We start from the raw sequence: 16,689 nt of genomic DNA, 5'->3' as shown, positions 1-16,689 counted from the left end.
TACTGAGAATCTGTCATTGAAGGCATTACCACCAACAGTGGACAGAGCAGTGGGTCGTAATGATCATAACCAGCAGTGTCTGGCTAGAATTGTCCATGTCAACAGACCAGCAATGGTGTCAGAAATAATATTTATATTCAGTGCACAAGGCACTACACACTGTACATATCCCACAGGTCACTGAAGCATTCTTCAACTTTCATGGGTCATGGCAAAAGTCATGAGACATGTCATTGTTTTCCCTGTCGAATGACGTAACATTTCAGTGTATTATACAGTTAAGCAGTCAACTGCTATTGGCTTAATAATGCTTGATAACGGTTAACCAATAGACGCACAAAATGTTGATAATGATAAGTAATACTTAAACAGAAATGCTATGGAAAATGCCTATAAATATAAGGATTATCACTCACTTAATTAGTAACTATAGGTTTATTAATGCATAATATTGCCTTTATCAGTGCATAATAATGTCCATTAAAGGCGAAATATTATACCACTTTTTACACAAAAGTTAGAATAAATCTATGTGGTATACAAAACTTCATGTTCATGAAGTTCTTTGCACAAAATCAGTCTCACATAAAGAGCTCTAAACTTGCCAGTTTTAGTCCTCTTTAGAAGAAGCTGTTCAGGGCTCTGTCACTTTTATGCAAACAAGCTGTTGCTGGCCATGCCATGTTTATGCTTAGTGTTTACCCCACGTTACCTTGTGCTAAATGGCAAAAAAAAAACTATCCAGTTAAACTGGCAGCCATTTTTTTGTATTTTCTGCCTGATATTACATGCCTGTACCAAGAGGTTTTCTATTCAATAATTAAAAATGAAGGTTTTATGGTTGATATGAAACCTTAGTGAAAATCCTTATTGTACTTGCAATGAAAAATATGTAAAAAAAATATATATATAATAATAATAATAATAATAATAATAATTAAGTAAATCTGCAATTGTCAAAATATAATTGTTGAAAAATGGTTTTATATCACCTACAATTGCACCCCATTAAATTGCTAAAGCCTGTTAATGGGTTAACTGTAATAGAAGCAAAAAACTCATTATTTGAAAGTACTTTAATCTCCCTCATCTGCAGACTTGCCGTGTGCAGTGTTTACAGATCCCTCCTTCAGACAAAGTCTGCTGGCTAATGCTGCTGTGCACTGTCTAAGATTCTTAACCACAATTAATGTAATGTCAGATCTTTTTCAACTGATCAACTGTGGGTGGGGCTTTGGTGGAGGTTGAAGGGTGAGGGGTGGTCCCAGGGTAGCTCTATGCACATTTCATTCTTGTGACATCGCAATAAAGGAGCCATTCAGACTTTTTTCTGCTGATTCACAAAAAAATAAATAAATAAATGTTTGTAGAGGCAGTTTAGACCCAAGTGGAAATACAAAAGCATGCTAAGCCCTTTAAACTGAAGTGTTATAAATTGGCAAACTATTTGTTTAATGATTCATTAATTTTTAAAAAGTAACAGAATTGCTATGTAAAATGCTTAAAAAATGTAAGGATTATCACTCAGTTAATTACCAACTATAGGTTAATTAATATTGCCTTTATCAGGGAATAATAATGACATTTTTACACAAGTTAGAATAATAAAAAGTTCTTTGCACAACATCACTTTCACATATAGAGCTCTAAACTTGCCAGTTTCGGTCCCTTTCAGAATGAGCCGTTATTTTTATTTTCATGCAAATAAGCTATTGCTGTTCATGCCATGCTCATGCTTAGCATTTACTCCAAACAGCCATGGACAGTAGGTACAGATTCCTCCCTCTGTTGTGTAGCATCTCAACCAAAAGGACCAAAATGGTGGATGTTCTTTGCAATAAGGAAGCCATCCAGACTTTTCTGCTGATTCACAAAAAACTGCACTTGCATTTCATGTTTGTAGCATGCAAGGCTCTTCAAACTGAAGTGTTACACATTAGACAAATAGTTTGTCTAATGATTCATTAATGAAAAAAAAAACATCACAATTACTTTTCTAAGCATTAGACTCTATTCTGCTGCTTCAAGCTAGATTTAATACTTGAAGCACACTCCTTTATTCCTTCATTCCATTCAACTAAATTAAATACACCTTCCCTCAAATCAGGAATGTGGACTAGTTCACATTGGCCTGGTTTTTCTAGGCCTCAATTCACATAATTCACTCTGTCTGGATTTTTAGGAGAGCAATATATCAAATCACAAGCTTAATGTAACTTTTGCATTAATGGAAAATGGCAAAAAGACAGACAGAGTCAAGACAGTGAATATGGAGTTGATGCAACAAAAACAAACAAAAAAAATAATTTATTGCCTTTAAAGGTTTTTAGTAAGGTTTGTAGACAACATTGGCTTCCCCCTTCTTGACATATAGCAGAATGCAACCAAATGCAAAAAATTAAAGGTAAAAGTTTAATGTTCTAAAGATTATTATGTTCTCTATCTTACTATTAATCCTATTAAGCGCCCTTAACCAAGTTCTGTTTCCTCTAGAACAGGGGTCTCAAACTCATTTTTGCCGAGGGCCACATTGGCATATTGGCTGTCCTCTGAGGGCCAGATGTAACTTATAAATATAAGAAAATGTAACCAGATGTAATACAAAATGAATGTAATTACTCCTTAATGTTAAATAACTCTCAATATATTATTTATTCAATCAAATATTACAGTTGCATGGAAAAATGGTTGCTTGTTGCTCTATTAACATAAATCCTTTTAATTTATAAGTTATATTAACTTTGATCAAAACGTTTGATACTGAAATAAGGCTTAATAAATATAAAATCAAAAATTGTGAGCTGTGACAGATTTAGCATTTCCTCAGATTTAGCAGTTCCTCATCCAACCACTAGTCGGAGCTGCAGCTGCAGCACCACAAGCCCGCAGTCTTTGCTTAGTCAGAGCTGCAGCCCAGCCACGGGCTACAGGGCTCAGCTGAGCCAGTCTGGAGCGTTTTTAAAAATTTGTAAGTTCTTCTGTGTATGAAATAAAATAACCCCACTAACCGGATAATACAGCTCTCTACAGTTCATCTTTCAGCCCAAGCAGCTAACAGCAGCAGTTTAGAGCAGCGTCACGGAGGCACTGCTCGGATTACATTATAAACAGGTCAGTTAGCGCGCTGCTAACCTCAGGATGTTTATAACTACGGAGTTTAGTGGACACACCACGGCTGCAAGGTTAGACTGTTGAAGGCTACTGAAGACTACTAAAGCAGGCAACGCAGCGTAAGCAAAAAAAAAACAAAAACCACATACACACACACCAAAATACAAGTTAAGATAAAATATGAAAACGAACATAATAAAGCATAAATAATTAAATTGAATTGCGGGCCAGATGTATGTTTATTTTGTTAACCCGTGAGGGGCCGTATGAAACCGCGTCGCGGGCCGCTACTTTGAGACCCCTGCTCTAGAATGTTCAGCTGAAAGATGTTTCAATAGCATGAGCATGTGTGCTGGGTGTGAGATTGTGGTATGATATGAAGAGCTAGAAGGTGCCATCTGGTTATTTCCTCTACATGTTCTCATTTCCTGCATGCACACAAACATACACACACACACACACACACACACACACACATGCTAAAAGTATGTAATGTTCATAGCAACAGTGCTTAAATAAATATATAAACTCATTTGATCTCATACGCAAATGTTGTGTGTTATACTGTGTGATTGAGTTTCCTCAGGCTCAGAAGAAGTTAAAATCCTATTTTTATCCTAGATTCCTTTTAAACTGAGGTTGGGTGGAGCAAGTGGTGACAAAAATTGACCACTTACATTAGAAAGCTTTCCTAGATTGATGGAATCAAACTGATTTAGAGTTGTTGTTGTAAATGGCTTTCGTTGTAAAAGAATTCGTCCCACTTTTGAAGTGAGGTACCTTAGAGAATTACCTGTTCTTGATAGACCCCAGGAATTCTGGGCCTTGTTTACCTGCAGGCCTCTTAGACACAAATTGCGGAGTTAACAATAGACACTAAACTTCTTATATTTAATATGTTGATACATTATGCTTTTCTGTAACCCCACATACATAAATTACAAGTTGGTTGTGCTCCGGTAATTATGAGGGGCCAACTGAAGGTTTTAGTTAAAGATTTCTATTTATTAAATGGTACAAGACATATCTTTTTATACTCCAAAGTATTGTATGTAACAAATAACATTAGAAAATGAGGAAAGAACTTTGTTGACTCACTCAAAGCACCATTGCTATGATCATTTAGTGTGTGTGTATGCAAGAACTGAAAACTTGGGCCTCAGCGGTTTGCTCAAACCACAATCTTCACAACACCTAGCACAGACCCACACCTTTTTCTGATCTTTCTGATGATTGACAGAACATTCTAGCAGAAAAACTTTAACAGCATATCTACCACCATCCAGACCACATGCTAACTCTGCAGTGCTTGTAAACCTGGTGAAAAAAAATATATATTTAATTGTACCTAAAACATATTGAGAAATGCCTAAGAATGCTGTAAATATACTAACAGATTTATTTACTTACTTAAAGTATATTAAAACTACATTAATAGTATGCTTTCATCAAAAGTTTGAAAGTGAACTTTGTTTATAGTTTTTTAAAATGTACAGTAAAGTGTATTTTAAATAAATAGACCACTATGAAGTACACTTTTAGTTTAATGTAATTCAATATACTTCTAAAATCCTTATTTCCAAATATATTTTGTACATTTTTAGCAAAGTGTGTTAAAAACATCTGTTACAGTAGTTCACTTAAAGTACAATGTATCATGTAACTTTATAGAAAGTAAATTAAATTACTACTACTAATAAAAAAATGAAAGTAAATTTGTAACACTATAAAAATCGTAGTACAGTATATTAAAATATATTTTTAGACCCAGCAAAGTACACTAGAAGTGTACACAAGTACACAAGAAGCATATTTGTACTGTAATGTAAATATATTTAACATCAATTATTAGTACATTTCTAATATAGCTAGTGTATAATAGTGATACAGTTGTAATACTCATTAAATATATTATCATTTTACTGTCAGCATATTTAAAATAAGGGGTTACATACATGAAATGGTATGTTTAAATGTTACTTAAGTATATTCAAAATAGTTTCATTTTAGTACAGTTAAGTACACTTAGCACAATTTAAGTAAGGCTTTTGTACTATTTTTATACAATTAACGTATAATAAGTACACAAAAAAGTTGTTCCATTTTATCACAGAGTATATTTAAATATACTGATTAAAAATGTGGCTACAAGAATACTTTAGTGCTCTATAGCATAATAATGCTTAGTATACATCAATCTACTTTTTTTTCCACTAAGGGACGTACAGGTTTTAAAAGTTGCTGTGAAATAAAAGTTGCCTAAAATGTTTGGGCAATGTAAGAAGTGTATGGGCATGGTTGAAAAGGTCGAAGTGTAGACTGTTATAATGATCTTAATCAGACTTAATTAGAATTTTTCCTTATTTTAAACAGTTTAAGAAACTCAAAATAAGAACAAAAAACTCTGTTTTCAGTTATTCTGATTCTTTTGTCAGAATTTATTAAAACAAATCAGTGATTTTTGCTGGATTTAAGTCTACTTCACTCATTTTGAGACTTTGCAATTGTTTATTTTAAGAAAACAAACTATGTTTATCTTTTTTTTTTGCTTGAAATTAGCTTAATATATTCGCTTAGTATATAATGTCTTCATTTGCATATTTTGTCTAGTTTTCTTCTCATTGTAGATTTAAATTCATCAGATGTACAAATGTGATTATTCTATTACAAAGGCGAACTAAACAAGGACGACATACATCATTAGTTTCCAGAACTTTTTGAACATAAACCACGCACTTAAGCTGAAATATCATTGTAAAACACATCTGTTCTTGGCAGAAAGTGTTCTATTTGTGTTTAAAACTGGCATAAAGACCTTAGTACATTTTTATTTGGCCAGATGGGAGCATAGCAACAATTTTACTGACCTTAGGATGTAGCAACAACACAAAATCAAGGTTGACCAGTAGAGTGCCAAAATAGAAAACGCAAACAGCACACCACAGCGTAAGCCGCACAGCGCTGACCCCGCTCTTCATTTGTCAAAAATGACAATGCGTGTTGGTGTGGATAAGGCTGAAATGTATTAATGCGATAAGGTCTCTCTCCAGAGCTTCCCTCATGCATCAGTAGTGTCCCAGGAAGGGGAAAAGGAGGTTATAAAATAGAAAGATAGGCACTGGGACTTTCCTCGAGGGGTTGATTTTAGTCATATATCTAAGTTAGACTGTTTCTCAGTGGAGAGGACAGCCGAGTCAGGCTGCTCCATTCTCCCATAAGGCCTCACTTGACCAATGGTGTTGCTTCCCTTAAATAACCTTCCTGTGAAAATACATCCTGGCAACTTCCTCCCTGCCTGCTGCTCATGGAGCCAAAGTCAATTGGCTGCCCAGGAGTATCCGCATGCAGCAGATAATGTCACATTTGCAGAGGAAGTGGCCCCGGCTATGCAGAGAGACAGCCACAGTTTGACAGCCCACAGTGCAATCGACTACATAACACATCACTGCCAAACGGAAAATACATCCGGTGCTGGAAAATAGGGAAGGAATGACATGATATACAGTACGCATACACACATATATATATATATATATATATATATATATATATATATATATATATACACACACACATACACAATTTTGTTTTATACAGTACTTGTAATGTGCTGTAATAGGTTGCTGATATTGTAAAAAATTGTAAAAAAAAAAAAAAAAAGTTTTTCATGCATCTGGAGATTATTGGTAAATGTTTGCTCCTCAAATATTCAGACATACGTAAATGGATATTGCTTTTGTACCAAATCATGATTATAGTCCCCTGTTTAAAAGTTGGTAAATGTTTAAAAGTTGCTTAACCTATACTGCACCCCATCCTATCCTTTTTATTTATGTTTTATTATTTTTTATATGTAACACTTTTGAAAAGCAGGAGTTGACCAGATAAAACAAAACATATTTTTGGTTCATACTGTGTGTAATCAAATAAAAGTAGTAATGCTAATCGATAAAAAAATATATAAAATTAATAAAAATAGAATTATGTGATTAATAAAAAATAATCACACTGTTTGTTTTTGATGATATATATTTAAATGTGAAAAAAAAAAGAATCAGTGAATCAATTAATCGGTGTTAGATTTGTATTATTGGTGCCAAACTCTTAAAAATAATTGTATTAATTAAAACAGTATTCTATGACTAAATCATGGATACAATCATGATCACATTTTTCTTTTAAATGCTGGTAGTTAACTGTATTTTTTTGGGAATAGGACAGTAATAATAGTGTTGTGTGGGTTACACTTGGCAGACTAGATTCTTTTTTTACTGTATTATAATATCTCAGGGTTATTCTGATGCTTTTTAAACTTGAATATTGTAATATTCTCAGTTACTGAGTTTAACTGAAAGTTTTAATGGAAAAAATAACACTAGTGTAGCTCCATATTCCACACTCAGCTTACAACAGCTTGAGAAGAGGAAATGTTTTTAAAAGATGTGTTTTCAGCCAACTCTTAATTTAGAAATACTGTAAAACAAATACCTCAGACATCAGACTGTGTATTTGTGATTATATACAAATACATAATAACTTTCTGCAAAGATTTTATAAGCATTAAACTCTTCAGATATCTTTCCATTCCATAAACCATCACTGGGAAACATTCTGACTTGTTTTGTTTCTTTAGAACAATGGTTGGAATTTCTCTTTAACTCTAAAGGAACCTTATTAATAACATTAAGATGTGTAGCTTTTATTAAAACCTGTAGCTTTTGGCAGTTTTATGTTTTTTCTTCAGTTTTGCTGCAAAGTCAGGACTTTGCTGTATAAAAACAAATACGAACACATGAATCCACCCACAGGTGAAGGTGATATTTTGTGCTAACATTGATTTTTCCTTTCCCTCTGTTCATTTTTTGGACAGTGAAGCGGATGTCTTTACAAAGATAACAGTGAGTATTCTAAACAGAAAAGAAACTCCATTATCCAGCCCAGCTTTCAGCCCTGTGAGCTACATCCAATCATCACAATTACTTTTCAAACTCAGCGCCAACTTGGGTGGATGCTGGAATTAGGAGAGGAAGTAGAGGTCCTGCTGCCAATTTCCTGCAGTTCAGACGAATGACTCGCGACTCAAAGGAAGCAATCAGAACGCTTCTGTGCAAACCGGCGGTTAACACTGCAATAAATGGTGGCATACGGAGGACACGCTTCGGTTAGAACGGTGAGTAGGGCCACACACCTGACTCCACTCATAAAGCTCTTGATAATTAGCTGAAGGAGGTGATTCTGACGGGTCAAAACAGAAAAAAAAATACTAGTTCTATAATTTACTCTCAATTTTCTCTCATACAAAATCAAGCATATTATGTTGTACAGATGGTAATGGTAATAATAGGGTGAAATAAGATTGCTTGGGCAGTTTAGGAGCTTTTCTAATGGAAAAAAAAATATGCAAAAACAAATAATTCATATAACTTTTAATATACCAATGTTGAAAGAACTGTCTGGTCTATTTCTGACCACAAATGTTCTAGCTATTTCAGAAGTCTTTCAGAGTCTTCCGACTCTATTGTCAAGGATCTCTCGGCCCAGTTACACCAAAGAGATATTGTTATGTAAATAAAATAATAAAATAAGAATAGAATATAATTTGAATGAAATAGATAACAAGATGAATACACGTAATATAAAAAAGAGAGTACGGAAGTAGGGAAGTCCAAGTCAAGTCAGGAGCCTTTAGGCTCTAAAGTACAAGTCAAGTCAGGAGTCACCTGTATAACCATTATAATCCTTTACATTATCATAAGAAGCCATCTAGGAATTATCATATGATCACTGAGCACTAGACACAAGTACAAAATTGCTTAAGAACCCAAAAAAACCTTTAATGTAACCTTTATATAAGTAACTATGTGAGGTTCACAGACATCCCAAGTTGCAAAAGTTGATTTCAGGGAGGTTACCCCGACCCCCCCACCCCCCCCTAAAGAAAACGAAACTTTACTTTTATATTACTTAATTTGACTTTTTTTAAATTAAATTTAGAGTATTCAGAGGTGAAATGAGTTTTATATAATAATAATGTTATAATCCAACATTTCATTCTGGATGCAACTATTCCTTTGACGGTGAGTGCATGTATATCTTGATAGTGCAGCCTTAAAGTAATTTAAGTGAAATATTATACCTTCAGTGTCTGTAATACATATTTCCTGCTCAGTGTCTCAGTGTTTTTTCCTTTCTTTAAAGTTTCAGAGTCTGTAACAAAAACATATCCTTTTGATGCACACTCACGGCGCAAGGAAGGGTAATAAATAACCGCAAAAATGTATAGGTAATCAGTTTTTCCCTTTCCTCCTGAAAGAGAAGTCCACATTCCCATACAAACATTATTTATCCAATCTGCCATGGATGCATGGCTTCCAGGCCAGTTCCATCCCATGAGACTTCTCAGTTTCCACTTGCAGCTTATCACCTCTTCCATACATATACTTAAAAACCAGAGAGAGGAAGCAAAAAAAAAAAAAAAAAAAAGGAAAACAAATCTTTTGACTTGGCTCTTCCCAAACCCCAAACTCTCAGTTCTATCTTTGTTCTGCTCCTGGAAGAAGAAAAAGAAGAAGAAAATGGAAAGAAGAAGAAAAGAAAAAGAAGAAAAGGCCCTTTCTCACTTTTGCATTGCATTATTGATCATAAGAGTCCAGGCCCTCCTTTTTTTTCCTCCTCCGACAATGCATCATGCATAAATTCTGTTTAATCAGCCTTTGTGAATAATATCAGTCACATCTTCATTTTTGAGCAGCTCCTGCCTGTGACTAGGACCACCTGGGGTTGACGAGGTGAAGCAGGTTCCAGAATGTCGACTTGAAAGACAATTCCTGCAGTCTTTTTTTTCTGTTGTGTGCAGTGGGATTAGGATCACAGAGATTTGTTTAAACCTTCTATTGAGTTACGCAACACCGTTGCTTCAAATACGTCCAACGAGGCTGAAAAGGAAAGGCTCAGACTCAGCCCAGGTCCTGTCTGAGTATTGGATCACCAAAAATAGAACTTCCACAGAGCTTTGAAGATATCTTTTGAGCAGTCACGGTAAGACTCAAACTCAAATTATTATCAATGCGGCACCTTGCTTTGATAATGAACGCAGTGACGCTCAGGTTAATCTCAGTCCTGTGATGACACATTACGAAGTTTATGATGTTTAATGGGTCAGGACTTGTGTGTATTGTGCCCCATGGGCTCCTGCATTAAACATGGATGTGATTTTTCACACGGACAATTCTAACCAGATGCCACCAGTCACAATCATTACCACCCACTGCACTGTCCACTGTGGGTAATGCCTTCTATTACCACTACTATTCTCAGTAGTAGGCCTCGCTTTATTTAATTTACATCATCTTGCCATGAGCATGCTGGGCAATGATCAACCTCACTCACAAGATATTACCTCACAACTTATACAGCAGTGTATCAGTTCCCCTGCTATGGTCCCATGACTCACCAGACATTCAGTTACTCATTGATGCAAATACTGTATCTAACCAGCCAATCGTGTGCAAGTGGCTTTACATTCTGTGTACATCGACCATCAGAAATAGGGAACACATGTAATCTTAGTGATTTTCAGCATGACATGATTGTTGGTGCCATATTGGTTTGTAAGATTTTTTTCTTACAACTGTTAATCTATTGGATTAGATAAAAAAAAAACAGTTCTGCAAATAGAAATTTATTTTAGTCAAGAATGGCCAGACTGATTTAAGCTGACAGACTACAGGCTATTGTTATCAGGGGCCTTCCCAGATAAATAATATTAATCCAACATCACACCTTGGGGACATGGTAGATTGAAAGTTTCAGACAATTAAGAAAGAATCTTGTGGAACCATACTACATGGAATAGAGCCTATTCTGAGATGGAAAGAGACTCTACCCTTTATACACTAGTGTCCTGCCATGCTTCTTTCACTTTCAGGAAGATCTTTGTACCTCTTAGCTTGTCCAGAAATGCATGTGTAAAGCGTGTTCTTTAAGGGTGTCTGTGGTGTGTAATTGTTTGTTTTTACTGTATTGTGTAACTGGTGCTGGCTGGTAAATTTCCTTCAGGATCAATAAAGCATCCATCCATCCATCCATCCATCCCTAAGCATGAATTACACTGCCCAATGAAAGAGGAACCCAGAGACAAGCAATGAAACAAGTCTCTATAATACTGCTACATAAGTGGCATGCAAGATAATGATACAAATCTATCCTAACAGCACACAAAAAAATGCTTATTTTACATACAAAAATCTTTTATAGATCCCCTTTCAGAAGCAGAGCATCGTTTCTCTGTTTGAAGCCTCTCCACGTATGTTCCACCACAACAAAAACGCTGCTTTTAAGGTATAAATCTTCAAAGAGTACATGGTTCATTTAATCAAAAATACTAAGGCAGAGATATGTAAGCTGTATGACCCAAGGCACTTATCTAAATGCAGAAATACTACACTATTATGTGTGTATGTTAGTAAACTTTCTAAGAAAAACTTAATTACATGAAAAAAATCAAATACATTTTAGAACTAGGACTGTGGAATAATCTCAATGATATACTCAAGGTTTTATATGGTTAGAATGCCAGTGTTTCATGCCTATGTTACCTCCTGGCTCTACCAGATCTACCATTTAAATCATTAGCCACACTCTAATGACTAATGTTGCATATCTCTATATGTCTCTATACTCTTTAAATCCAATCAGGAATAATTTAATCTATTTATCTTTATCTTAGTTCAAATCTGTCCATCTATCTGGACTGACATTCATGGACATTTGACCACCAGACTCTTCTACTATCCAATTTTGATCTGTTGTCCACCATATAGCTATTGCTACCTGCCTTGGACTACACTTACATTTACATGGACATGCACAGTATTTAACACTGAAGGCTTTTCATATATATTAAAACATTTTTATGGTATAAGTTGTTATTTTACATAACCAGAGATCTATTAAAGCATTTGTACGGTGTATAGTGATGCATGTGAACTGAAATAAACTTTGATTTGATTAAGAATTCTAGACGGCTGTATGAATTTCAGCTATGCAAATTTGATCTAAAGCGGGCTTGCAGAGTGCAGAGCAGATTGTCCACAAGCGCTGTTTAAAATAAAACGAGTGGAGCGAGTCCACGCGGGCCAGGGACGTGTTCCAGTTTCACTATCAACACTGTTTAATATTTAATATCTCCTGTCACCGGATCTCACTCTCGTCACTGATGTCAGGGCCTGTGCGGAGGAACTGCAGTCTGCGCTCACGTTTCATGACCTCTATTAGCCCTAACCACCGTTTAAGTGTCTGTTCGGAGGAGAGTAATTGGGACACGATCTGTTAATATGGCTTAATGCCGGCGCGCCGTATGCGTGAGGCCTGAGTCTGACCTCAGGACAGAAAGTGTTACTGTGTGTGTGTGTGTGTGTGTTTAAAAAGGTCTTTTATTGCACCACTATCACTAACACTCTGTCTGAGTATTAAATAGCGTAGCTCCTCTGTCTGGGCTGTAGAGAGTGCACTCGTTTACCACATGTTTGTGTGTATTAACTGCAGTAAGGCCTTGAGGGATCCTGTATTTAGTCGCTTCATTATAAGGCTAAATTGGGGTGTGCCGGTGTGTGAGTGGTGTGTATGTGTGTGTGTGTGCGTGTTGGGTGTGTGTGTGTTGTTGCCTGGGAGGCAGGGCTTGTTTGTGCGTGAATGCTGAAGGTGAGGATGCTGGGGGAGATGACACACTGTCCCCATGGTGGTGCCTTCACAAACAGCCAGTCTCTGTCTCCATAAGCCTCTGCTTTGTTTCTCTCTCTCTCTCTCTCTCTCTCTCTCTCTCTGTCTCCCTGTCTGTCTGCCACTGTAAAGGTCTTAAATGTCTCTCTCTCCCTCTATTTCTCTTTATCTCTTTCTTACTTCTTTTCATTTCCTATTTTCTCCTTGCTTTCTTTTCTCCATTCTTTATCTATATTTTCCATTCTTTCTTCTATCACTCCTTTGCTTTTACTTACACACTCTACTCACTTTATCTTTCTCATCCACCTTTCTCTCTCTCTCTTTTCTCTCTTTCTCTCTGTCTGCCAATGTAAAGGTCTTTAAGGTCTCTCTCTCAATTTGTCTTTCTCACTTCTTTTTTCCCTATTCCCTCTCTTGTTGCTTTCTTTTCTCCATTCTTTCTCCATATTTTCTATTATTTCTTCTATTACTCCTTTGATTTTACTCACACACTCTACTCACTTTCTCTTTCTCATCCACATCTCTTTGTCTCTCTTTTCTCTCTCTCTCTCTTTCTCATTCTTTTACACACTCCTTCTTAACCCATCCACTCACGCTTGCTTTGATTTTGTTCCTACTCTTCCTTATTCTTTCTTTTCTTTTACTTTCATTCTTGTCCTTGTCCTTCCATTTCCTGTCTGCCAAAGTAAAAGTCTTTAAGGTCTCTCATCTTTTCTTTTCTCCTGTTTCTCTCTGTTTTCTTTCTCTCCAAAACAAAAACAAAAATCTCTCTCTCTCTCTCTCTTTTTACTTGTTCTTTCTTGACCCACCCTCTCATACCCTTGCTTTGCTTTTGTACTCTTCATTCTTTTTCTATCTTTTCTTTCTAACTTTCCTTTATTTTTCTGTCTGTTCTCTCTCCCCTTTCCTTGCAATCTCCCAAGTTCTCCCTCGTTTCCAACCTGTCCCTTTTCTTCTTCACTCTCTGTCCCTCATCTTTTCTTTTCTCCTGTTTCTCTCTGTTTTCTTTCTCTCCAAAACAAAAACAAAAATCTCTCTCTCTATTTGCCAATATAAAGATCTTTAAGGTTTCTCTCTCCTTCTTGCTTCTTCTTTACCTGTCCTCTCTCTCTCACCCAAATGCTGCTCTCTGTCTCTCATTGTTGCTTTCATTTATCCCTTTTTTTCTAAATTTTCCATTCCTCCTTCTCTGTTTCTCTGTGTTCTATCTCTCCCTTACTTTTACTCCCTCACTCATAACTTTCTTTTTTGCACACACCTTTATCATTCACTATCTTATTTTTCCAATCTTGTGTTTTTATTTTTCTCTAACTTCTTTTTCTCTCTTTATCACTCTCACTCTTGTTTTTTTTTCTCCCTTATTCTCTCTCCATAACTCTCACTCTCTCACTCTCCCTCGCTCCTTCATTTCTCACTTGCCTTTCATACCCTTATCACTTTCTTTCTCTCTCTCTATCACTCACTCCTTCCTAACCCACCATCTCACATCCTTGTTTTTGTCCTCTCTCTTCCTTACTCCTTTTCTTTCTCTTCATTCTTTTTTCCCTCTTTTCTTATCTTCTGTTATCTTCCCTCTTATCTCCCTTCTTCACCTTATCTTTACTCCTTACCTTCACTCTCTCTCTCCCATACTTTTTCTCAGTCTCTATCTTTTTCCACCTTGTTCCTCTCTGTTCTCTTTGCTATCTGTCCAACCTTCTCCATATCCTTATCTTCATCTTCATTTCCTCATCTTTTCTTTTTCTCCATCGACTCTACATCTTTCTCTATGATTCCCTTCTTTTCACGTCCTATCCCCTCCCTCACTCCATTTATCTTTCTTTCTTTTTTATCTTGTAACATCCTCTGTCTTTCTGTTCCTCCTGTTCCGTTTCACTGTTCTGTCTATTTCCTTACATCCACTCACTCTCCTCTAACATGCTCGCTCTCTCTTTCTTTCTTGTGTGCCACTTATTCACTCATACTCTTTCTTCTCTCACTGACTTAATAATCTATCTTTCCCCCTCTCTCATCCTCACTCCCACCCTCTCCTCTCTTTTCTTCATCTCTAATTCTCTTTTATTTCTTCATTTCTCTCTCAGGCTCTCTCTCTTTCCCTCACTCCCACCCAATCATCTGCATATCTAGTCACCTTCTCTCCACTCTCACTCTTTTGCTATACCTCCTTTTTCTTTCTTCTATTCTTACTTTTAATGTATTTCTTTCTTTCTCTATCCCTTATTCCAACTTCTATTCTTTCTCTTTCCCTCTTTCCCCTCATCAATTTCTCACTTCTTGCATCTCTTCTTTCTCTTGTTCCTTCCTCAAAACGTTCTCTTTCCCTCCTTCCTTCATCCTCTCTTCTCACTCCCAAACTCTTCTCATGCCCTTTCTCTTGCATTTCTTAATCTATTCTTAATTCATTTGAATTCTCTCTCCCTCCCTTCCTCACTCCCACTCTATCCTTTCTATTTCTGTTTCTCTCTCTCTCTCTCTCTCTCTCTCTCTCCCTTCCTTTCACTCTCTCCACCCATCTTTCACCCTTGTTCTCTCTCTGTCAGTTTAAACAGCTCTGTCAGCGTGACATTTTTTTAGAAACAGTGTCAGTGGATAAAACCTGCTCTGTTTAAAACATGAAAAGGCATCATTTCCACTTCAATAGACTTGTCATATCAACACAGTAATGTCTTTCAGTTTATTTACTTTTAGCGGTAATTGTGTTGATGTAATGTGTGGCAGTCATGTGGAAATGATCTCTGCACAGCTGGGTAAATTTCAGTCAGTTTAAAGCATTGCTTTTATTAGTAGCGCATTTCTTTTAGAGAGTCCCAAACTGTTACCTATAATCAGTAACTCATTTTATTGCCTTTTTATTAATAATAATATTTGTTTATTTATATCCACAGGTTTATAGAAACCTGCTTATTTAGCATCTTGTCTTGCTTTTTATCTTGGTAATGGAAAACACAGGTGTCAGACGTTCATTGCTATCTTGGTAATGCAGGCACACTGCACACATTCAATGAACAGTATATGATTCATTAATATGATTCATTAGGAGAATTTATACTGACAATTTGTAAGCTGTACACATGCATTGAAACTGAAACACCTGGTTTTAGACCACAATAATTTATTGTGCCGACGGACAGTTCTGGTGGAAACAGGAGAGTTGAGGTGCACATTGAATTCTGTCGTGATTTGGGCAGCCGTGGTTTCATGTTTTTTGGATACAATCCGGGTTAGCACCCGAACATCCCTTTCAGATAGCTTCCTCTTGCATCCACAGTTAATCCTGTTGGATGTGGTTGGTCCTTCTTGGTGGTATGCTGACATTGCCCTGGATACCGTGGCTCTTGATACATTACAAAGACTTGCTGTCTTGACCACAGATGCGCCAGCAAGACGTGCACCAACAATTTGTCCTCTTTTGAACTCTGGCATGACACACATATTGTTGTGTGCATTGCAATATTTTATGGAAAACTTACCCTGCTAATTGAACCTTCACACTATGCTCTTACTGGTGCAATGTGCAATTAATAAAGATTGACCACCAGGCTGCTTCAATTTAGCCATGAAACCTCCCACACTAAAATGACAGGTGTTTCAGTTTCATTGTCCAACCCCTGTATGTGCAAGTAAAAAAAAAGAATGTGGGCTGCAAAGTAGAGTAGGATTATAAAATTTTTGTGCAAGCTTATCTACTATACTTCTGCTTAACCGATACACACCAGTTTGAATACACTTGGATGTCAGGGCTCAAGAGATAATTAATTATCATTTTAACACATAATCGTTTATTTGTCACTTTGTTTTCAATCTTTTGTTACACCCGTTCACGCTTATTCACTTTTTTCCCATAGCAAATCCCAATCT

This window comes from Astyanax mexicanus, chromosome 1 (assembly GCF_023375975.1).
Source record: "Astyanax mexicanus isolate ESR-SI-001 chromosome 1, AstMex3_surface, whole genome shotgun sequence".
Taxonomy (NCBI): Eukaryota; Metazoa; Chordata; class Actinopteri; order Characiformes; family Acestrorhamphidae; genus Astyanax; species Astyanax mexicanus.
This window is presented reverse-complemented; position numbering follows the sequence as displayed.